This window comes from Onychomys torridus, chromosome 17 (assembly GCF_903995425.1).
Source record: "Onychomys torridus chromosome 17, mOncTor1.1, whole genome shotgun sequence".
Taxonomy (NCBI): Eukaryota; Metazoa; Chordata; class Mammalia; order Rodentia; family Cricetidae; genus Onychomys; species Onychomys torridus.
In genome coordinates this window covers 2990397-3015010 of record NC_050459.1, presented here as the reverse complement: position 1 = coordinate 3015010, position 24614 = coordinate 2990397, and positions in this window count along the sequence as shown.

The following is a 24614-nucleotide window of genomic DNA, read 5'->3' as shown; positions in this document are numbered from 1 at the left end:
CCTGATTCTTCTTTCTTGGAAGAATGTTGACTCAGCACCAGTATAAATAGGCGTATGTAACCTCTGTTGTTTTTTTATTTTTTATTTTTAACTTATAAAAACTCAAAGAACAATTTTGACTTCTAAAAAAGTGAAATTTTTAAAGACTATGAGGACTTTTAAAGTTGAACTGTTTTATATTAAGAAAAAACAAACGAGACTTTAGGGACAGAGTTAGAAGGTTTGAAAGTGATATGCTTGTGTGTCAAGTTGACAAAAGTTGGAATTGTGATTGTAACTTTTAAGTTTCAATTTGACACAATTTTAGATCAGCTGGGAAGAGTGTCTCAGTGGTGATTTTGTAGATCAGGTTGGCTTGTGAGCATATAATTTGGACTTTCTAATTGACAAATACAGGAAGAGCCATTCAAAATTGGGCATCACTATTTCCTAGGTTTGAATCCTAAATGGTACAAGGTACAAATGAAGACAAAGAAAGCTAAACATAAGCATGCAAACATCCATTCTCTCTGTGAATTTGACATGCTGTCTCAAGTTCATGTTGACTGGATTTCACTACAATGATAGACTATACAGAGTTGAAAGCTGAATAAGACTTTTCTCTCTTAAAGTCGCTTTAATAAGGGTATTTTATCACAGAAACTGGAAAGGAAACGAGGACACTAACATCTGGGATATTTTAATTTTTCTGTCTATGATTATCCTTTCCAATTTATTTCATTATTAGTAAAAATTGCTTGGCTAAAACATAATGTCAACAGCAGAACAGTCTAAGGAGAATGCTAGCAGGTGAGACGGGTCTTTAAAGACTACCTTCCTTTTTTTTTTCTTTTTCTTTTTCTTTTTTTTTTAAGTCACTAAAATTACAGAAAATAAGCCCATGGCTTTCCTGCATATGTGCAAGACATTCTCCTGAGTACTGAGGTCTTCAAGACTCTCCCGCTAAAGAAATGCTTCCCAAGTTGACTAAGCAATGAGCATTATCACAAAGTTAATTGTCCCAAATTAATGTCTCAATAAAGGACAGCCATAGCCAAAACAAATAAAACAAATGCATCTCCAAATAGATTGAAAAACAGAAATGTGTCAACTTTTTACCTTCCAAATAAATGTGCCATTTGCTGTATTTATGCACAAAAATCTAGTGGTATATATATAATTAATCCATTCTTCTGTTGATTGACATCTAGGTTGCATCCACAACATTTCTGTTGCAGCTTCTTCTCTTCCTCCCAGGCCTTGTGTAGGTGTAACCATCTTGTTAAATAATAAACACAGAGCCAATTGCAGAGTTAAAAGCCAAGAGGTCAGAGCAATAGCTGAGAGCTGAAAACCCTTTTTACCCTTCATTGCCGCTCTTGTCCTTCCCTCAGCAAGAGACCTACTTCCTGTGTTTTTTTTTCTTTTTTTAAAGACTTTCTGTTCTGCCTTCTCACTGGTTGTAAACCCAGCCACATGACCTCCTTGACACTGCCTGTCTGTATAGACCTCCAGGTCTTCTATGGTTGGTATTAGGATTAAAGGTGTGTGTCTCCACACTGGCTGTATTCTTGAACACACAGAGATCTCCCTAGCTCTGCCTCCCAAGTGCTGGGATTAAAAAAGGCATGCACCACCACTGCCCAGTTTCTGCTATGGCTTGCTCTGATCCCAAGGCAACTTTATTAACATACAAATAAAATCACATTTCAGTACAAATAAAATATCACCATATTTCTCCTTTTCTATTTTAATAAAAAGAAAAAAGGAAAAAGTTATAACTAATACAAGAAAAACCATATACAGAAGTACAATAACTATATACCATATATACAAGCAATAAATACCTAACAATGTCTCGTCCATTCGTATTTGACAAATTCAGAGAATATAATTCCATTATCTATCCTATTTTGGTAAGTCCAAAATGTACCTGATTCACTTTCTATCCTAATTTGTATTACTAACAAACTGCCTTCTAATGTCTTTCAAATTTATGCACTTATACCTCTTAGTTTCTTTTCTGAAATTCTTAACAAGAAAAGCTGTAACTATAACTATAACTAACTGATCTTCAACTCCCTCAGAGACCCAAGAAGGAAATAATACTACCTAACAAAAATTAAAAACAGGAAGTGCATGCAAGCAGCTTCCAAAAAAAAATATGAGTTGACAGAAACAGCCAGCTGCCTGGACAGTCACCTGAGGTTTCTCTGCAGTGTTGGGGCATCACCTTCAGCCTATAGGCTTAGTGTAGCTGACAGACTCATTCGTGAACTAGGATGTACACAAGGTCAACAGTTTGATCTCACATTTGGTAAGAGCAGTCCATGTACCAGAAATACCTGAATTCCACTAGTGTCATGTCATGATTCAGGATTTTAAATTCTGGAAATTGTTGATGTTTTGTTAATTCAGCTGTCCATTTTTCTTGGTTGTATGTATGTGTGGCTTCATCTTGGCATCCCATTCTTCTCCACATCCCTCTATTAAATGCCTGTCTACTATTGAGAGGTATGAGCTTACTTACTCTTCAAGAATAACTATTTCAGCTGCTGTTCCACTGTACATCAGAAGCCATCAGCCCACTGCCTTGTCTGTAAAGGCTACTTCTAGAAGACTTAGCAGACTTGTATGACTTGGTTTCCAGCTGCTTTTCTGGAACCATTCAGATCTGTAGGAAGCAATGAAGCAGTACCTACTCCAACTTTTTCTGTTCAATTCACAGCTGAAATGATGGTTGTTTGCTCTCTTCTATTTCAGTTTTGTCTAGTTGAAAATAGAAATACTTCATATGATGAAATCCTTTTCTTGTCACTTGTGAAGTTTTAAAATTTGCTGTTTAAAAATTATCCCAATGAGTGTTTTATGCTTAGGTAATTAATTTTGAAGGAGAAATCTAACACATATGAGCTATTATTTGAAAGATAACTTGGACAAAACAGACTATTTTACAATGTTTTATCTCTATGTATCATTTGTTGTCATTTGAAGGGAAATTATCTCCTGCTATTGAAATACCAGAAGCCACTTCCCATAAGTATGTTTCTTTTAAAACTGATGACAGCTTATTTTATTTAAACACTGTGGTTGTTTATAGCATTGCATTTGCCATTCATGACAGAATAGTTTAATTTAGTTGTTAATCCAGATTTGTTGGGCTGTCGAAGTACCTCAGCAGGTAAAGGCATCTGTTGACTAGCGTTATGACCTGAGTTCTGTCCTCAGAACCCACATGATAGAAGGAATCAATTGACTTCTGAATGCTGTCCTCTGTTTCTACATGTGTGTTGTTGTGGGAACTTGCACCAAAAGACATAAACACACACAACCACATACAGTAAGTAAATAAATATGTAATAAAAATCAAGATCAGCTTAAATTGGTTAAATATAAGAAAGTCTAGTGAAATAGATAAATATTATAATAAAACTCTATAAATTGGCATCAAATAATTCACCACAATGAAACCTTGCCACTGATGTCCAATGGAAATTCAGGAATTTGTGTACAATCATTCAATATCATTCAATGAGTTCAGATATCTGATAAAAATAATTTCTGCATGAAATCAGCTTTCACAAATTACCAAAGTCACATGAAAAATCAATCTTCATAATGATTTTAAGTCAGATTGTTAAAACTATGTAGTTTCTTTAAGTAAAATTTCAAGAGCTCCTGAAAAATATTAGTGTCATTAATAACATTTTTAAGCAAAATGGATAACACCAGAAAGCATATGAAATGGAGAAAGTGACTGGTATTCCAAGAGCCAACCTCACTTGAGCTTTTAAGACCACCAAAGGCCCTAAAGCACTAGGGCAGATTAGATGAATCCATACACATTTTCATCCATCGTCTTTGAGAGATGGAGCACATGTAAACAAGAGGCAAAATTAATAATCACAGAAACAGTTTCTCTGAGCTTGCTGGTATATTCACCTCAAACACTATGATCATAGTCAATCAGCATATATCTTATATCAAAAATGCTAAATGGAACGCATCTACAGAGGCAGGACTAGAAGGATAAATGAAAGCCTTTGAAAAATCAAAGAGCAGTGATTCTGATTTACAAGCTATAGTGTGTGTATAAAAAATGAAAATTAGGAACAGAATAAATTATAAAAACAGAATGTAGTACTGATACATTCAACAACATGAATGAGAGTCAAAGACATGAGGCCAAAAAATAGATAAAAACTATATCCTATATGAGACTAACATGAAATTATATATAATTTTGGAGTGTTTTTAGCTAGTCATATTGGTAGAAAAGAAATTAATATTTTTACTGTTTTATGACCGGAAAATCCAATGGGTAAAATGGACATATTCACTGAAAGCTTTGAAATTCCTTTGAAATTTAAGATCTATCATGTATTCTATATAAAATAACTAAAAGGTTCTTAAAGTTCAAATAAGAAAACACCCTCTGTATCTTTTGAGAAAATATTAAACTTAAAGGACAAACTCATTTTCATAATGAAAGTCTAGTTAATGGATGATATTTCAATAAAAAAATAAGTAGCTGAGCTGCATAAAGTTAAAATTATGACCTTAAGTAGAGAAAATTTACTTCAAAGAAACACATTATACTTTCTCCATAGCAGATATAAGTAAGCTAAGAAATGTACACAAAAAGATATCTGCAAGAAGGAGACTAATTTAATATTTTTCACACTGAGCAGTGGTAATACTTATTGGAAACACTGTTCTTCACTTCAAAATTACACAACAACACACAAAATTGCAAGCACATTATAAAATTTAAACCTGTCTTAGAAATAACACATAAATAAACATAACTAATGCACATGATATTAGAAATAACAATAAACATGATCTATGTATTCACTTTTAAGAAGTGAATAAAATTTACTAAGCTGTCAATAACTCCACCTCTGTTTCCTGAGAAAGTTTCAGCAGAGAAGCTTAAAAATAATTATGTGTTACCAGGTGGTGGTGGTGCATTACTTTAGTCCCAAGTCTCATGAAGCAGAGACAGGAAGATCTCTGTGAGTTTAAGGCCAGCCTGGTCTACAGAACAGGTTCCAGGACAGCCATGCAGAAACATAGTATGGAGAAACTATAAACACACAAACACACACACACACACACACACACACACACACACACACACACACACGTATATTACTACATATAGTATTCAAAAAATACATGCAATGAACTAAATGGCAAGAAAAATGAAATCTTGTTGAAGATAGTTCAGAAGCAATGACTAAGGAAGCAATACAAGGACCAATGTTCTCTTTCATCCATGCTGCTCTGAATGTGCCAACTAGACTTCAGGTCTTTTTGGAATGGCTGACAGTTTCTTCATATGACCCCATATGATCCCTCTACCCATTTCTACCTTTTTCTCAGAAAGATGGAGCAATGGGGTATGATGAGTTGAAAAAAAAGCAGTTTCATATCCCATCTCAAGTGAAGAAAACAGGAAGTGTGAGTTTTCTCAGTAGCTATGGTCTGTTAACTACTCATTAACATGTCAAGAGACCTAGGGAAATATTAAGTAAAACATGTCATACCTATGTAAAAATACACAAAAATTTTTTGTTCTATTTTTTTCAAGTAGGACCCATCCTGTCTAACATACCCAAAATTAAGAAACTAGTCCATAAATCCATAAGAAACACCATAACTTTGAGTTCTGTGAATGACTTGCTATGAAGAATAAGACAATCAACCTACCCTTAGTTCAAAAGAGGATGTGGTTTGGGGACCCACTTGACTTTTTTTGACTTTGAGTGTGGTTTTACTAATAAAGACATAGATTGGAGGGAACAGAAAAATAAAATGTGACCCATTAACTGCTCTTGAAGTAAGAACCCCATTAGGTGACCTGTGATACACCATGCAGTAAATTAAATACTGTAGTGGAAAAATGGACCATCTGTTTTTACTGTCCATCCTATCATAAGCCACAATTAAATCAGTGAACCATATTTAGACTCAAAGGTATGAAGGAACACTGAACAAAAGCCAAATAAAATGCTGTCATCTGTGAGTTTGTTCCTATCACTGTGTGAATTAAGAACAGACCTTGTACTCTATACAAACTGGATAGTATATTACTTGAAGAGCTCATAAATACTTTTTCTCTAGATGCTATGTAGGAATTAAGAATGCAAACTTATAGCTAAAAGGCACAGATTATTCCATATAATTATTTAGTTATCAACATATCTCCATCTAGCATTTATAATCCCATTAAGACACCAAAGAGCAACATCAAAGGTGTGTAACTGCATGAGACTGTCCACTTTTGTCATTGAGTCTAGAGAAGGGCACTGGTGTTAGATTGGAAGACAGTGAAGAGCACGGGCCATGGCATGCATTTGGCAAGTAGCACAGAGTTCCTCAGCATTCCATTATTGCGTAAATAAACACATTACTTGACTTAAGAAAGTGTACCGCTAATGCCATCATTACTTGACAATGCCCTGAGGTGAAAAGGTATTACCTTGTGTAACCTATCAGACAATAGCTTCACATAGCCTGCCTTACACCTACATAGAATACAAGTTAGCTGGTAGTTGGTCAAAATCATTAAATCCAAGGTCTATTTTACAATAAAGGATTGAATTTCTCACCTATAAACTGTGGAGACACAGCTCACTACATGGGCTCAGCTGTCTTCTTAACAAAACTTGTGACCTTGTGGCTAACTGGCAGTTGCAACTCCATACATTATTGCTGTCCAATATTAAGAGAGTAGTGATGGCTCCCATCCACCCAGGAACTCCCATCTGGACCAAAGGTGAGTACCTGGGGTTGTAATCAGAGGAGCAACTGCCTATGGGTCCCACCCCTGGACACCTGCAATCCCAGGAGGACCTGCCCAATGGGCAGACCCTGTGGGAAGGCTCCCCTTTTCCAAGACTGCAGGCAGACCCTGCGGTCTCGACACCCTGCCCCCACACCCATTTGCCTGAGACCCCAGCCACTTCCTGAGAATCAGAGACCAGCCCCCAACTGCCAGCCTGCCCTGGAACTCCCACCTGGAGCAGAAGTAAGTGCCTGGGGTCACACCCAGAGAGGTCCACACCTGGGTCACAGCCCGGGGCACCAGCCACTCCAGGGAAGACATGCCACACTGGGCCCCAGGTTCTGGCTATAGGGCAGGATCCCCCCATCCCCACCGGGAAGGTTCGCCCTCTCCAAGATCCTCTGGTGAACCCTAAAACCTCCATGCCCTGCCCACACACCCATCTGCCCAAGACCCAAGCCACTTCCTGAGACTTAGAAACCAGCCCCCAGCTTCCATCCTGCCCCGGAATTCCCATCTGGACCAGAGGAACTCCCATCTGGACAAGAGGAGCTGCCATCAGGACAAGATAAGAAGACCCCAGGGACTACCTGAGACTCAGAGTCCAGTCCCCCAGCTCATATCCAGCCAGCACTCTCATTTGGACCAGAACTCCCATCTGCCCCAGAGCTTCCATCTAGACCAGAGAGAGGCTCCCTAAATCTGTCAGCTCTGTCTGGACCAAGTACACTGATAAGATGAAGAAGGAACCCAAGAGGAGATGGGCAGATGCCAAGGCAGAAGTACATACAACAAAATAAAGAGCAATACAGCATCATCAGAACCTAGCCCTTCTCCAACAGCTAGAACTGAACATCACGGAATGGAAGAAGAAGAAAATAACCTTATAAGTAACATCATGAAGAGCCTTATATAGAAGAATTCAAAAATAAAGTGGAGGAAGAGACAAACAAAAAATGGGAAGAACGCTATAAAAAATTAGAGGAAAGGACAATTAAAGCAGAAGAAAACAATAAGTCCCTGAAAGAAAATCGTGAAAAAGCAAGGGAAACAGTCCAAGACCTGAAGAGGGAAATAGAAAAAATGAAGAAGACACTAGAAGAAGGAATGCTGGAAATAGAAAATCTGAGTAAATAAACAGGAACTTCAGATGCAAGTATAACCAACAGAGTGCAAGAGATAGAAGAGAGGATCTATGGTGCTGAAGATACTTTAGAAGAAATAGATTCATCAGTCAAAGAAAACACTAAAACCAACAAAGTCATGACCCAAAATGTCCAAGAAATTTGAGACACCATGAAAAGACCAAACCTACAAATAATAGGGATAGAGGAAGGAGAAGAATACCAACTCAAAGGCACAGAAAATATATTTAACAAGATCATAGAAGAAAACTTTCCCAACTTAAAGAAGGAAATGCCTATGAAGATACAAGAAGCCTATAGAACACCAAAGAGACTAGACTGCACAAAAAAGTCCCCTTGCCACATAATAATTAAACAACTAAACATACAAAATAAAGAAAGAATATTAAGGGCAGCAAAGGAAAAAGGCCAAGTGACATATAAAGGCAAACCCATCAGAATAACACCTGATTACTCAATGGAGACTTTGAAGGACAGAAGGACCTGGACAGATATAATGCAGACACTAAGAGACCATGGATACCAGCCTAGATTAATATACCCAGCAAAACTTTCCATCATCATAGATGGAGTGAACAAGACCTTCCAAGACAAAACCAGAATTAAACAATACTTATCCACAAACCCAGCCCTAAAGAAAGTACTAGAAGGAAAATTCCAACCTAAGGAAGGCAGATACACCCATAAAAACACAGGCAATAGATAACACCACAGCAGTAAACCCCAAAGACGAAAAGTACACACACGCTACCACCAAAAAATAAAAATAATAACAGGAATGAACAATCACTGGTCATTAATATCCCTTAATATCAATGGACTTAATTCACCTATAAAAAGACACAGACTAACAGAATGGATAAAAAAACAGGACCCAACTTTCTGCTGCATACAAGAAACAAACCTCAAATTCAAAGACAGACACCTCCTAAGAATAAAAGGCTGGGAAAGACATTCCAATCAAATGGTCTTAAGAAGCAAGCTGGTGTAGCCATCCTAATATCCAGCAAAATAGACTTCAAACTAAAATCAATCAAAAGAGATGATGGAGGTCATTATATACTCATCAAAGGAAAGATCCACCAAGATGAAGTCTCAATTCTGAACATTTATGCCCCAAACACAAGAAAGGGCCCCCACATATGTAAAAGAAACATTACTAAAGCTTAAATCACATATAAATCCCCACACATTAATAGTGGGAGACTTAAACACCCCACTTTCACCTCTGGACAGATCGGCCAAATTGAAACTTAACAGAGACATAATTGTCTTAACTGATGTTATGGCTCAAATGGACTTAATCAATATCTACAGAACATTCCACCCAAACAAAAAAGAATATACCTTCTTCTCAGCACCCCATGGAATCTTCTCTAAAATCGACCACATACTTGGCCACAAAGCAAATCTCAACAGATACAAAACAATTGGAATAACCTCCTGTGTTCTATCAGACCACCATGGTTGAAAGTTAGATTTCAACGACAAAAAAAAAAAAAAAAAACCTACAGAAATCCTACAATCTCATTGAAACTGAGTAATGATCAACTGAATCACCAATGGGTTAAGGAAGAAATACAGAAAGAAATTAAAGACTTCCTAGAGATCAATGAAAATGAATACACCACATACCCAAACTTATGGGATACTATGAAAGCAGTGCTAAGAGGGAAATTCATAGATAGCACTGAATGCCCACATAAAGAAGCTGGAGAAATCACATGCTAGTGACTTGACAGCACACCTGAAAGCCCTTGAACAGGAAGAAGCAATGTCTCCCAGGAGGAACAGATGCCAGGAAATTATCAAACTGACCGCTGAAATCAATAAAATAGAAATAAAGAGAACAATGCAAAGGATTAATGAAACAAAGAGTTGGTTCTTTGAGAAGATCAACAAGATAGACAAGCCCTTATACAAACTAAGCAAAAGACAGAGAGAGAGCATCCAAATTAACAAAATCAGAAATGAAAAGGGGTACATAACAACAGACAATGAGGAAATCCAGAGAATCATCAGGTCATACTTCAAAAACCTCTACTCCACAAAACTGGAAAATCTAAAAGAAATGGATAATTTTCTGGATAGGTATCACATACCTAAGTTAAATCAAGACCAGATAAACCATTTAAATAGTCCAATAACCCCTAAGGAAATAGAATCAGTCATTAAAAGTCTCCCAACCAAAAAATGCCCTGGACCAGATGGTTTCACTGCAGAATTCTACCAGATCTTCAAAGAAGACTTAATACAAATACTATTTAAATTGTTCCTCCCAATAGAAGCAGAATGAATATTACCAAACTCCTTCTATGAGGCTACAATTACCCTGATTCCTAAACCAAACAAAGATGCAACAAAGGAAGAGAACTACAGACTGATCTCCCTCATGAGCATTGATGCAAAAATACTCAATAAAATTCTGGCAAACATACTCCAAGAAAACATCAAAACAATTATCCACCATGATCAAGTAGGCTTCATTCCAGGGATGCAAGGGTGGTTCAACATACAAAAGTCTGTCAATGTAATATACCATATAAACAAACTCAAACAAACAAACAAACAAACAAAAAAAAAAAAACACATGATCTCACTAGATGCAGAAAAGGCATTTGACAAAATCCAACACCCCTTCATGATAAAAAGTCTTGGAGTGATCAGGAATACAGGGAACATACCTAAATATAATAAAGACAATCTACAGCAAACCAACAGCTAACATCAAATTAAATGGAGATAAACTCAAAGCAATACCTCTAAAATCATGAACAAGACAAGGCTGTCCTCTCTCCCCAAAATTATTCAATATAGTACTTGAAGTTCTAGCCAGAGCTATAAGACAACATAAGGAGATTAAGGGGATACAAATTGGAAAGGAAGAAGTCAAGCTTTCCCTCTTTGCAGATGACAAGATAGTATACATGAGTGACCCCAAAAATTTAACCAAGGAACTGATACAGCTAATAAAAACCTTCATCAATCTAGCAGGATACACAATCAAATAAAAAAAATCAGTAGCCCTCCTATATACAATAGACATACAGGCTGAGAAGGAAATCAGAGATACATCACCATTTACAATAGCCAGGCATGATATAAAATACCTTGGGGTTACTCTAACTAAGCATGTGAAGGACCTATATGACAAGAACTTTAAGTCCCTGAAAAAAGAAATTGAAGAAGATGTCAGAAAATGGAAAGATCTCCCATGCTCATGGATAGGCAGGAATAACATAGTAAAAATGGCAATATTACCAAAAGCAATCTACAGATTCAACGCAATCCCTATCAAATTACCAACACAATTCTTCACAGATCTGGAAAGAATAATACTCAACTTCATATGGAAAAAGAAAAAACCCAGGATAGCCAAAAGAATCCTGTACAATAAAACAACCTCTGAAGGCATCACTATCCTCGACCTCAAGCTCTACTATAGAGATACAGTAATAAAAACAGCTTGGTACTGGCATAAAAACCGACATGTGGACCAATGGAATCAAATTGAAGACCCTGACATTAACCTGCACACCTATGAACATATAATTTTTGACAAAGAAGCCAAAAATGTACAATGGAAAATAGAAAGCATCTTCAACAAATGGTGCTGGCATAACTGGATGTCAATGTGTAGAAGGCTGCAAATAGATCCATATCTGTCACTGTGCACAAAACTTAAGTCCAAGTGGATCAAAGACCTCAACATAAATCCAGTTACTCTGAACCTGATAGAAGAGAAAGTAGGAAGTAGTCTTGAATGCATTGGCACCAGAGATCACTTTCTAAATATAACACCAGTAGCACAGACACTAAGAGAAACATCAATCAATGGGACTTGTTGAAACTGAGAAGCTTTTGTAGAGCAAAGGACATGGTCAACAAGACAAAGCAACAGCCTACAGAATGGGAAAAGTTCTTCACCAACCCCACATCTGACAGAGGGCTGATATTCAGAATATATAAAGAACTCAAGAAATTAGACATCAAAATGCCCAACAGTCCAATTAAGAAATGGGTTATAGAACTAAAGAGAGAATTCTCAACAGAGGCAGTTCAAATGGCTGAAAGACATTTAAGGAATTGCTCAACATCCCTAATTATCTGGGAAATGCAAATCAAAATAACTCTGAGATACCACCTTACACCTGTCAGAGTGGCTGAGATCAAAAACACAGAAGACAGCTTATGCTGGAGAGAATGTGGAGCAAGGGAAACTCTCCTCCATTGCTGGTGGGAATGCAAGCTTGTATAGCCACTTTGGAAATCAATATGGCACTTCCTTAGAAAATTGGGAATCAATCTCCCCTGATACCCAGCAGTAGCACTCTTGGGCATATACTCAAGGAATGCTCAATCATACCACAAGGGCATTTGCTCAGCTATGTTCATATCACCATTGTTTGTAATAGCCAGAACCTGGAAAAAACCTAGATGCCCTTCAACTGAAGAATGGATAAAGAAAATATGGTACATATACAAAACTGAATACTACTCAGCAGAGAAAAACAATGACATCATGAGGTTTGCAGGCAAATGGATGGATCTAGAAAAAAACATCCTGAGTGAGGTAACCCAGACTCAGAAGGACAAACATGGTATTTACTCACTCATAGGAAGATACTAGATGTAAAACAAAAATGACTAGACTGCTACACAACTCCAGGGAGGCTACCTAGAAAACGGGACCCTAGGAAAGACACAGGGATTGCCCAATGACAGAGAAATGGATGAGATCTACATGAACAACCTGGACGACAGTGGGAGTAATGAAGGGCAAGATTTTAGGGGAAGAAAGCTTAGGGGAGCAGGAGATCCCAGCTGGATCAAGAACAGAAAGGGAAAATGAGGAATAACAGACCATGATAAATGATGACCACATGAGAATAGGAAGAGGCAGACTCCTGGAGAGGTCCCCAGAAATCCACAATGATATTTCCACTGTTGACCACTGGCAATGGTCAAGAGAAAGCCTGATCTGACTTAGTCTGTTGGTCAGATGGCTAAACACCCTAACAGTTATGCTGGAACTCTTCTCTAATAACTGATGGAAGTGGATGCAGAGATCCTCAGCCCCAGGTGGAGCTCTAGATGTCCAACTCTCAAGAAAGAGGAGGAATTGTAAGAGCGTGAATTGTTGAGACCAAAATTGCAAAAAGCACAGGGACAAATAGCCAAACGAATGGAAGCACAGGAATTATGAACCAACAGCTGTGGAACCCCCAGCTGGGTCAGGTCTTCTGGATAAGTGAGACAATGGAATAGCTTGAACTGTTTGGGAGGCATCCAGGCTGTGGGACCAGGACCTGTCCTTAGTGCATGAGCTGGTTGTTTGGAACCTTTGGCTCACACAGGGACAAATGCTCAGCCTGGAAGGAGGGGACTAGACCTGCCAGTACTGAATCCACCTGGTTTAAATGAATCCCCAGGGGAGTCTTGGCCCTGGAGTACATGGGAATGGAAGGGAGGGGCTGAAGGGAAGGTGGGGATGGTGGCGGGAGGGGGGAGGACAGAGGAACCCATGGTTGATGTGTAAAATTAAAACACATAATAATAATAAAAAAGAGAGAGAGAGTGGTGATTGCAGATTGCTAGCCCAAGGGAAGATAAAAATTCAAACTCTGAATTGTGATTTTTGCAGCATACATACTGCTTTCACATCAGTAACCAGTGCAATTGAACAATGCATCTCAGTATGTATGGAAGACAGTGGGAGACATCCCTAGGTCAAAGGAACACCGAACTTCAATTTCAAATCATAGTTTAGTTCTTACAATGAATGTTTCAATAGATGATGTAGATGGAGAACTTAGAAAAAAATTCCACTTGAATTCTTGAATCAGGAGAATTAATCCAAGAATATTTTCAGCCTTCCAGAGGAAATGTGATGAGGTCAAATAAGAGGAGCAACAGGAGGGCAGTTGAGAACATCAGTCACATGCATCAGCCACAGCACTTTTGAGGTGGGTAATAACAGGGCATAGCAGTTGAGAAGAACTGAAGAGGTTTTGCGAATGGAAATTTATGAGAGGTATTATGCTACCATCTAGGTATAGAAGCTGGGAAGTGAGTATTTGGATGGCTATCTGGGGGAACTGATGAGACACCATAAGGTAGCTCTGTCCTAATGTAAAGGGCACAAGCTAACAGAGTAGCAGTAGTAACGTGCCTCAATGGCAGAGTATAAGTGGAAGAGAGCGAGCGCATGCTCTCAGCCAGCACGGGTTTAAACAGAGAGCGATTCATGATCTAACAGCACTGAACTCTCCAAACACTACATCACTGCTGAGTGCCCTACTGTCTGTTCTTCACACTGACCAAAGTAGTAACAACTGCCTCTACGGCTGTTTTGATTTTTTTTTTAATCTAAAGTAACTTGATGTATGTTATGCAGATATACCCCACGAATTGATGCATTCACAATACAACTCCTGCGATGAGGAATAACGTGGGAAAGGGCACCAGAAAGATTGTAAGGGCCAGCAGAAAATCTAATGTGGAGCTGTGTTTTCTAGAAATGACAGGAAAGCTTCGTCAATGGTACCTCAGCAATATGGCTGCAGAAACAAGACCCGAATAAGTACAATGACAAGAGACATGCTTTAATGGAAGGGTGAAATCTCATGGTACTCCGACTGTAGAGAAAGACCTACAGACAATCAAGGAATGCTGAAAGCATGAGAAAAAAAATCTTCCCCAGAGATGAGCTGCCTAATTTGTTATCCAATACCAAATGACCAGTTATAAAATCATACATATACAGGTAGCACTAAACAAATTGAATATACTGCATTTACATAATATTGTTACATAACAATTCCACTTGAATCAGGGGAACTAGATGCATGGGTTTAGCTGTCTTCTCTCATGACTTGTAACCTTGTGGCTAGCTGGGAGTTGTCACTCCATACTGCCATTCATACACACATGCATACACACACACACACACACACACACACACACACACACACACACATATATGATCATCTTAAAATATCACAGTAAAATAGAGGCGATGGGTATACAAATTTTAAGTGTCTTTAATGGCCAGTGTTTTATTAACTGTTATACTAGTGCCTCTTACCTAACATAGTCTATTTTAAATGAAACTTCCTTCTATCTTAAACCCACAACAGTTATCTTTGTGAAAATAAAAAGCAAACACTCATATTGCTCTCTGATGTGATCTTGAATATAAATATGCTCTGTCTCTGTCTCTCTTAACAATAACTTCCACTTTTACTGACTGTCACTCTCCTGCTCTTACATCAAACCAGTCTAGTGGCACACATATTTTTCACACTAGCCATACAACTATTAAATTATTATTAAAAAATACTATAATGCACAGACTCAGGGAAGTTAGATAAAGAGAAGTCTAGAGGATAACGCATGGATCTCCCTGGGAAGGAGATATACACAGATTTTATGATTGGGGGCAGGAACAGGAGGAGTCAGGTGGGGGTGGAGTGATGGAGGAAGAGAGTATAGGGAGAAATCACTAGAATAGGTAGGCATTTAGGAAGCAATGTGGAAACCTGTTGCAGTGGAAACTTCCCAGAATCTATGAGGGTAACTGTAGCAAGGACTCCTAGTAATAGAGGATATGGAGCCTGCACTGGCCAACTCCTGTAACCAGGCTAGGCTCTCAGTGATGGAACTGGGACACTAATCTAGCCACAAATTTTCAGCTGACAACCTGTCCTGCCTACAAGATGCGCTGGGGCAATGGTGGATCAAAGCTTGTGGCAGCAGACAATCAATGACAGGTCAATCTTGAGGCCCAAAGCTATGAGAGGGAGCCCATTACAAACACTGCTTGGATGGCCAGGATCTGGAATCTGGATGAAAGAACTTAATGACTGACAAAACAAAACAAAAAAACAATGGGAGCAGATACAGAGATCCACAGCCAAGTGTTAGGCAGAGCTGGCTGGAACCCCGCAGAAGAGAGGGAGGGAGTATTGTAGGAGACAGGGGGGTCAAGAACACCAGGAAAACATGGCCCATAGAATCAAATAAGCAGGGTTCACAGGGGCTCACAGAGACCAAGGGACGGAGCCTGCACAGGTCTGCGCTAGGCCCTCTGCATACATGTTGTGGTTGTTGAGCATGTCGCTTTTGTTGAACTCCTAACGTTGGTAGTGGGATGTCTCTAACTCTTTGCCTACTTGTGGGATCCTTTTCCTCCTACTGGGCTGTCTCATCTAGCCCTGATATGAGGGTTTATGCCTAGTCTTATTGCATCTTTGTTTTGCTGTGTTCTGATGATATCACTGGGAGCTCTGTTATTTTCTGAAGATTAACGGAGGAACAGTGGATCTGGAGGAGAGGGGGTGAGGCTGGTAGGAGGGTAGGGAGGGGAGGTATAATCGAGGTGTGTTATATGAGAGAAGAATAAAAAAATGGTGTCTGGCTATTTGTCCCTGCACTGGACAATATGTTTTTTATTCTTCTCTTGGGCTTACACAGGGACACTTTGCTCAGCCTGGAAGGAGGGGACTGGACCTGCCTGTACTGAGTCCATCAGGTTGACTTGAATCTCCAGGGGAGTCTTGGCCCTGGAGGAGATGGGAATGGAGGGGAGGGGGTGGGAGTGGGGAGGACGGAGGAACCCATGGCAGATGTGTAAAATTAAAACACAAATATAATAAATAAAAAAGGAGAAAAAATTAGAAAAATAATAGTGTCTACAAAGTTAATACAACCTACTTCATTATTTATCTTTATTATACAAGGTCTTATTTTGCAAAAGCAATCCTGAAAACTCATGTTCAGGAAAAGAAAATAATCCAAAAGATTTCTATGGAAAACAGAGTTCAAATAGGATGTCAGACTTACACACATCATATTAAAGAACAATCACAATAAAGAACAAGAAAAGTGAAATCATATCCTTTATACATCTATAATTGTGTGGCATCATGTTAGATTTGTGCTTTTGTCAAATTGGTAGTTGGTAATACAAGATCCCTCTTCATAAGCAATGATATGTCATGTCTCAAAATCCTAAAATTAATCGAGCTTCTCTGTTATGTTTTTCCTTTCCAATAAAGTCTGGGCCCTTCATCACTCTTGATCCCCACACAGAAGTTCTATTGATGTTTCTTGGAGATGTGCACACAAATTAAGCCTACTAAATGACACATAATAAGTCAGTGACTGAAGTGCTCTAGGATTCTAATAGGTCTCTCACCTGCAGGTCAGCCACTAGAATTTACGTGGTTAGTAGTAGCTAAAAATTACTACAGTATGATGTGAAGTTGATGGCAGATGAAGAGGCCTTAGGTCTCTGTGGAATCCTGAGTGAAGAGATGCCTATCATGCAGAATCCCAGAGAAAACACTGATTTAAAAGTACGATATTAAATTGCTGCGGACATCCAGCTACCTTCTGCTCAGTGCTGGTAGACTCTGCAGTGTTTGCCTGTGTGTGTATAGTGGAAAATGATAACTTTTTCAGACATAGAGACCACGTGCTCTTCCACTCCAGTATCAGCAGAGCAGCACAACTTAGAAAATAAAACTGTATACTTGCTGAATGAATCTTGTCTATATAGGTTTCACATTAAATACAAATTCTGTAACAGCAATATATTATTTAATAAATTTATATTTATATTTATATGTAAAAATAAAAGCCATTCCTGGTCACATACAAACAGGCATACAATGCAGAATAATGTAAAGTCTAAGAGATGGGAGGCCTGTCCCTTTCTGAACAGAAATAGAGGAGGAGTGGATTGGTGGGGGGCAGGGGGGGGGGGGAGAGAAATAGGAGGGGGAGAAAACTGTGGTCGGGTTGTAAAATAAATTAATTAATTAAAATTTAAAAGTGGAAAGAGTGATAATTCTGTAGTTTAATGCATTACTTCTGTATGTTCTATGGATGCTGTCATCAAGGTTGTGCTCCTTGGTGTGCCTTACCTTTATTGTTATTTTTGTTTTTATTGATTTTGAGAAATGTGAGTAGAGCTATTTTTCAGAGTAGCAATTGTAAGAGATAGCAACTATGGAATATTTGCTATATCATACATAAGATGCATAATCCTTAGAATGTCTAGAAAGATTTGCATATCCACGTGTTCATAGGTAGCCATATCCAATTCCCAAAAATATCAAAGTTAGGTTTGTATCTTTTGTTTCTGAAAATAAGGATATTTGAAGGGGGTTTTATAATTCCTGGGCAACATTAAGTTTTAGTACATATGGAGACAATCTCTGTAGAATAAAACTATAAAATGTCATTTTTCTTCCATTTAACATGTCTAACATATGTGTCAAGAAATTTTTCTGGTAAAATTGCACAGTATTCTTGACTGCTAGGATATAAAATGAAAATGAGTCATAAGAAACATGGACTTTTTTATCTTTTAACTTTTTCATCTGAAAATTGAAAATTATTTTCAACAAAGATGTTGAACAACTACATTATTATCTAATTATGCTTGACTCTACTTAATTTATAAGCATGCAATTTACATAACTACCTCTGACTTTTCATCTATAATCACACCAGAAATCCATCATCTATGTGAAACGATTCAAGTAGTCCTAAGTGAATTCTGAGCATGTATGATCTGATGGAAACTTCTGTGGCATAGTGACAAAAAAAGAAAGAAAAATGAAAGATATTTTTAAAATATGGTGCTTGAAAATTTAAAGACAGCCTAACCCTGTGTATTTCCCATAGCACATTAGAAATGACTCAGAAAGTTCTAATCATCTTTACTTCACTGACATCAAAACTCCTTACTTGCTTGCTTGGCTTCTTAATAAGATGATTTATTTAGAGGCAGAGCAGGAAGGCCAGCCTTGAGACATGATGGCCTCCCAGGGTCTTTAAGTGGTTTTCAAAAGGCCAGATACTGTTGACCTTTATATAACAAGAGAAGCTAATCTTACCAAGAGGTGCTTTTCCATTCTTGATTGAACTTGAGGTTGCCTTTCTCAGTTAAAGCAATAAAAATGGGGGGTGCTTAATGTGTTCATTAACATGACTCTTTAACAGCTAGAAAATTTAATCTCTCTTTAATAGTAAGATTTCTTCTCCTGCCATAGTAGGTATACTGTACATGAGACACTTCCAAATGCAACTGAAGTCTTGATTTATATGTTAAAACATTCAATTTCAACAACTGCCTCTAATTCCTAGTCATATTGTGTTGTTATTAATTCTCATTACCCTGTACCATTCCTCATTTCAAAGGGCTTTGGGGTAAATCATACCATCACCAACAATAAAAAGCAAAAATTTAAATGAAAGACAAAAATAAAAATAGATTATAATTAAATATAGAAATGAAGCAGAAATTGGAAACAAGTACACACAACAAAATTTTAAGTTTAAAGTTTAAATTATGTGTATGCATGCAGGTTTGTAGGTATATACACATGAGTGCAGGTGTCCTCAAAATCCAGAAGCATGCATCTGATTCTCTTGAGCTAAAGTCTCAGGCAATTAGTTATGAACCTACCTGATGTGGTTAATTGCAGTCAGGCTCAGGTATTCATCAAGAGCAGTTATGTATTCTTAACTACTGTTTCATCATCTCTCCAGCCAAACATATATCAACTCAATAGGCTCAATGATATATATATCAATATGAGAGAGAGAGAGCGTTCAAGGAAGCTTATGCATGCAAACCTACATGTATTAGTAGACACAGGGATGCATTTCCTATTCCCTCAATAAACTATTAGGTTATACAATACCACCATTGAAGAGTTTTATAGACCACAAAATATGAAGGAATTTTTATGACACACAAAACAAGTACAAAATCACTGTCAACAGTAGACATGGACATTGAGATTATATATGACTATTTGGTGCAGAATCTACTGTCTTCAAGTTATGTGATGTAATTTACTCCTTAAAGTACTGCACACTGTGAATGACTTTGCCAAGCTTCCATTGGGAAAAATAAAATAAAAGAACAAAAACAAGGATAGAGAGAGTAAAATACAAATAAAACATTTGATTTTTATGTTGTTTCCATTTAAGCTGTAAACACTATGAGTTCATCAAAATATTATAGTGATGGGTACATCTATGTAATTGACACAAAAGAAGTAAAGAGATGAATATCAACATGATTAAGATAGTTCTCTGAAAAAAAGGGGGGGAGAGTTAGTTATAAATCACAAAGATTTAACTCAAGGAGGATTTGTATGATTATATCATACAAAAATTCCAAATAAGATGCTTTATTCATCATTTTTCAAACTTTACTTCTTTACATAATAACTATTTTTTAACCTCTGAAACAATACAGAAATTGTTTTATTTTAAAAGATATGTCATACAATTCCAACACTTATCAGATCTCAAGTAGCCTAGGCTGCTCTAAAGATCTAAATGTAACAGGTAACTCCTGACCCTCCTGCCTCCACCTCCTAGTGAGGTGAACACCACTGGTTCTTTGCAGCCCCTGAGACAATAGACCCTCAAGGCTTGTGTTGAAGATGTGATCCCAAGCTGTGTTGTTTGAAAAGGACTGATCACTGGGTTTGCCCCTTTGAAGTGTCTGTTGTGTGTTGGCCCTTCTCTTCCCCATGGTTTTCATGAGGTGAGGTGAACAGTTTGCCTCTGCCATACCCTAGCCTCCATGTTCCTCTGCCTGTGAAATCATTACTACCACAGACAGAAACCCCTTAAGTGAATGTCAGAATGAATCCGACATTGAGTTAAATCCCCCAGGTCGAAACAACCAAAAGTTTATTGCTATTATCTATGAGGCATACTGTTCTTTTCATCTTTCTTTTCTCCAGAGCTTTAAAGGACTTGGTTTTAAGATAAATACCCTATATTTTGATATTGATGAGTCTCACATCTTGTGATGTAGATGCAGCTCCTCAAAGGGGCCACTATATAGATGTAATTCTTTACAGTTCAGTTCTTTAGAAGGAATTGGGTTCCATTCATTGTCATTTTTTCTCAGATTTTTGTTTTGAAACAATTTCAAAATTCCCTAGAGTTAGGTATAAATAAAATCTCCAAATGTCTTACACCTTGTTTGCCTATGTATTAACATTTTATGTTATCATAAAAGAGTTAGAAAGCTAACAAGATACATCTGATGTAAATAATGAGAAACTGTAAATCTTACTCCAATCTGACTGGGTTTACTTTTTTCCCCAATTTTTGTTGCTGTTATTGTTTTTTTTCCAAGATATTCAAGAGATCATGTGTCTTTCCTTCTTATCTCTTCAGTCACCCAAACTGCGCAAATGCTTCCAGATACCCCTATCTTTCCTGGACCAGTTTACCAAGTGTCTCTCTATTTGTTCTTCTTTGATATGTCCTGATGAATAGAACAGAGGTACTCATTCCTTTCTACCACAAGGTACTCAACAGGGCTAAGAGACTCTGCTAACCTTGAACACCTATTTAAGATCATGTCAGCTAGAATTCTTCCTTACATGCCTCCTACTTTTTCTTTGGTAAAACCTAAATACATAGCACATACTACTGTAAATCTATACAAATATACTGCTTGTAAAAATTCTGTGCACCAATTCAGTTCCTTTATTTAATCTTGTCTGGGGCAATTATTTTTGTAGTGTCCTAATGGTGATTTTCCACTTTTATCTTTCCTTCATCACTTATAGTAATTGGATTTTTTTTCTGTATGGAAAAGCTACATTTCTTCCTTTAGTTAGTTAGTTGTTTCCATATATGTAGTACAAGCTTAAGGACTTTGATTTTTACATGTTAATAATCTGTTTTCTCACTCATATTGTTCTCCGTTTTGTCACCAGGATCACCAAAAGAGTGGTTCTCATGGCCATTACATATATTGTACATTTATATTTTTAAATGGCTTAATTGCCTTTTTATTTAGGTTATATTGTCAGAATAATGTTGTTCTTTAACTCCTAGCTTATTGAAGTAATTTTCTCTTTAAATCATGAAAAAATATTGCATGGTGCTAAACACTTGGCACAATCTATTGACATGACTGTTTTTCTTGATGAGTTATACTTATTTCCTTTCATAGCTTGAAAGACTCACTGTGCTTATCACAAATTATTCTTTTTATGTATTGCTGGGTTATGTTTGTTAATGTTCTTTAGCTGTGATTTTTAGATATATGTTCAGAAGTGTTTATTGGTGAAATTATTAAGGCCACTCCACGTAGTTAAAAGGGAGGTTTATTTTGTGGGGTAACTTACAAATGAAGGGGTAGGTCGCAGAGTCTGGCAAAGGTATAGGGTAGTCCGGCGGCATTCTCTGGAGAACTCTGCTCGGTCCACCTCTAGCATCCCGCGTCCCGGAACCAAGAGAGCCACCTCCTCCTGCTCCTCCCTCTTCCGCTCCCTCCTCTGCCCCGCCTTGTGGGCGTGATCATTACTGAAGCCTCAATGGGTGCTGGAACTTCCAGGCCAATGCTGGGATGGCTACCCACTACAAGTGTTAAATTTTTTTTGTATTTGCAATGTCATTGTTAAGATTTAAAAAATACAGCTGTCATTAATATAAACTGAGTTGAAAAAATCTTCAGTTTCTTTCTAAATCATGAAGAAAATTGTGTAACAGATTGACAGCTCTTCCAGTAAAGCGCTTTGAGTTGCAAACACAAAGACTAGCATTTGATTCTTAGAATCCACATGCAAAAGCCAAACAGGACATTGCATGATTTTAACTCCAGAACTGGGGAGGTAGAGTATGGGGACCAATGCTCACCTTTTAAAGGGTTTCTATGAGGAGGAGAGAGGAATAAGCAATAATAGATACAATGATAGGCCTAGCTGATGAGAGAAAAGACCAAAACACAGGTTAACTTTGGGAGGATTTGGGTCAATACCCAACAGCCCAGAAATTTATTCAAAAGACCTTTTTATAACAATGCCAAGAGGCAAGGCAAAAGACATTCCCCTTGCTAGATACACTAAGTGAAGACCCTTTCAAACACCTGGTACCCAAGCCTGTGGCCCAATGACCTCTTATGCAGTACTGTTGGGTAAAGCAAGCTCAGATTTCACTAGGAAACCTCTGTGGACTCCCACAGTAGAGTCAGACAAGACTTCTGATGTTGCTAGCCAGCCAGTCTTGCCTCATCAGTTGATCTACAAGACAAAAGAGATGAGTTTCAAATGGAAGCACATGAATTATGAACCAAAGGCTGTGGAGCCCCCAGCTGGAGCAGGCCCTCTGGATAAGTGAGACAATTGAATAGCTTGATCTGTTTGGGAGGCACCCAGGCAGTGGGACCCGGACCTGTCCTTAGTCCATGAGCTGGCTGTTTGGAACCTTGGGCTTACACAGGGCCACTTTGTTCAGCCTGGAAGGAGGGGACTGGATCTGCCTGTACTGAATCCACCAGGTTTAAATGAATCCCCAGGGGAGTCTTGTCCCTGGAGGAGATGGGAATGGAGGGGAGGGACTGGCGGGAAGTTAGGGGCAGGGGCGGGAGGGGAGAGGATAGGGGAACCCATGGCTGATATGTAAAATTCAAACACAAATATAATAAATTTAAAAAAAAAAAGAGATCAGTTTCAAAATCAAAGTGGATGATGTCTGAGGAATGACTCCCAAGTTTGTCCTTTTGGGACCAAAATTAACATTGTGGTTTTAAACACAAAAGTGCTTGCTTCAAGTCTGGTCATCTGTTGTTCCTGAAAAGAATTTTGTAATCCATTTTTTCCCAAGGAATTGCTCCAATTTCAGGAAACCAGCTTTTCGGTTTTAGGATGTCTGTCACTTTAGCTCTTCCATTAGGTTCTGCTCACATTACTTTCCTTTTCCTGTCTTTTTTGACTACAATTGATTCTTCTTTGCCATTTTCACATGGCTCACTCTGTAGTCATTGCTTTGGTAATTTCCAACTTTCTCAAAGGTGACCAGTATTGTGATTTCCCATCTATAGAGCATCTTAGCATCTTCTACATGTTTTGATTCAGTTTTTTTTTTTATTTAGTTTAAATATTCTTGAATTTCATCTGAGATTTGCTTTTACCCAAGATAATTCATAATGTGTTGCTTAGCAATTTTAAATTGTTATATTTTCGCTTAGCTTCCTTGAAGCTGATTTCTAATTTAGTTCATTTGTGATTTGAGAACAGATTTGTCAAAAAAAAGAGAGTGAGAACATATTTGTATGATAAACTTTCCATTAAATTTGCTGAGGTGTTTTATGACAGAATATGACTAACTTAGGTGTCTTAGTTAGGTTTCCAGTTGCTGTGAAGAGTCACTTTGACCACAGCAACTATTATAAAGGAAAACCTTTAATTTGTGGCTTCCAGTTCAGAAATTCAGCTCATTATCATCATGGTGGGACACGGTGGCATGCAGGCAGACATGGTGCTGAAGATTCCTACATCTTGACCCATAGGTAACAGTAAGTGGTCTGAGACACTGGGCATGGCTTGAGCTCATATGAGACCTCAAAGCCTGTCTCCACAGTGAAACCCTTCCTCCAATAAGGCCATACCTACTCCAACAAAGCCACACTTCCTGATAGTGCCACTCCCTATGAGTTTATGAGGGCCAATTACATTAAAACTACCACATTACATTCCCTGGCCCACATATGTTTGTTACAATATCATACTGCAACATACATTTAGTCTAACTTCAAAATTCCCCATAGTCTATCACAGTCTCACAATGTTTTAAGGTCAAAATTTTAAAGTCTCTTCTGAGACTCATGTAATTTCTTAAGTATAATCCCCTATAAAATAAAAATA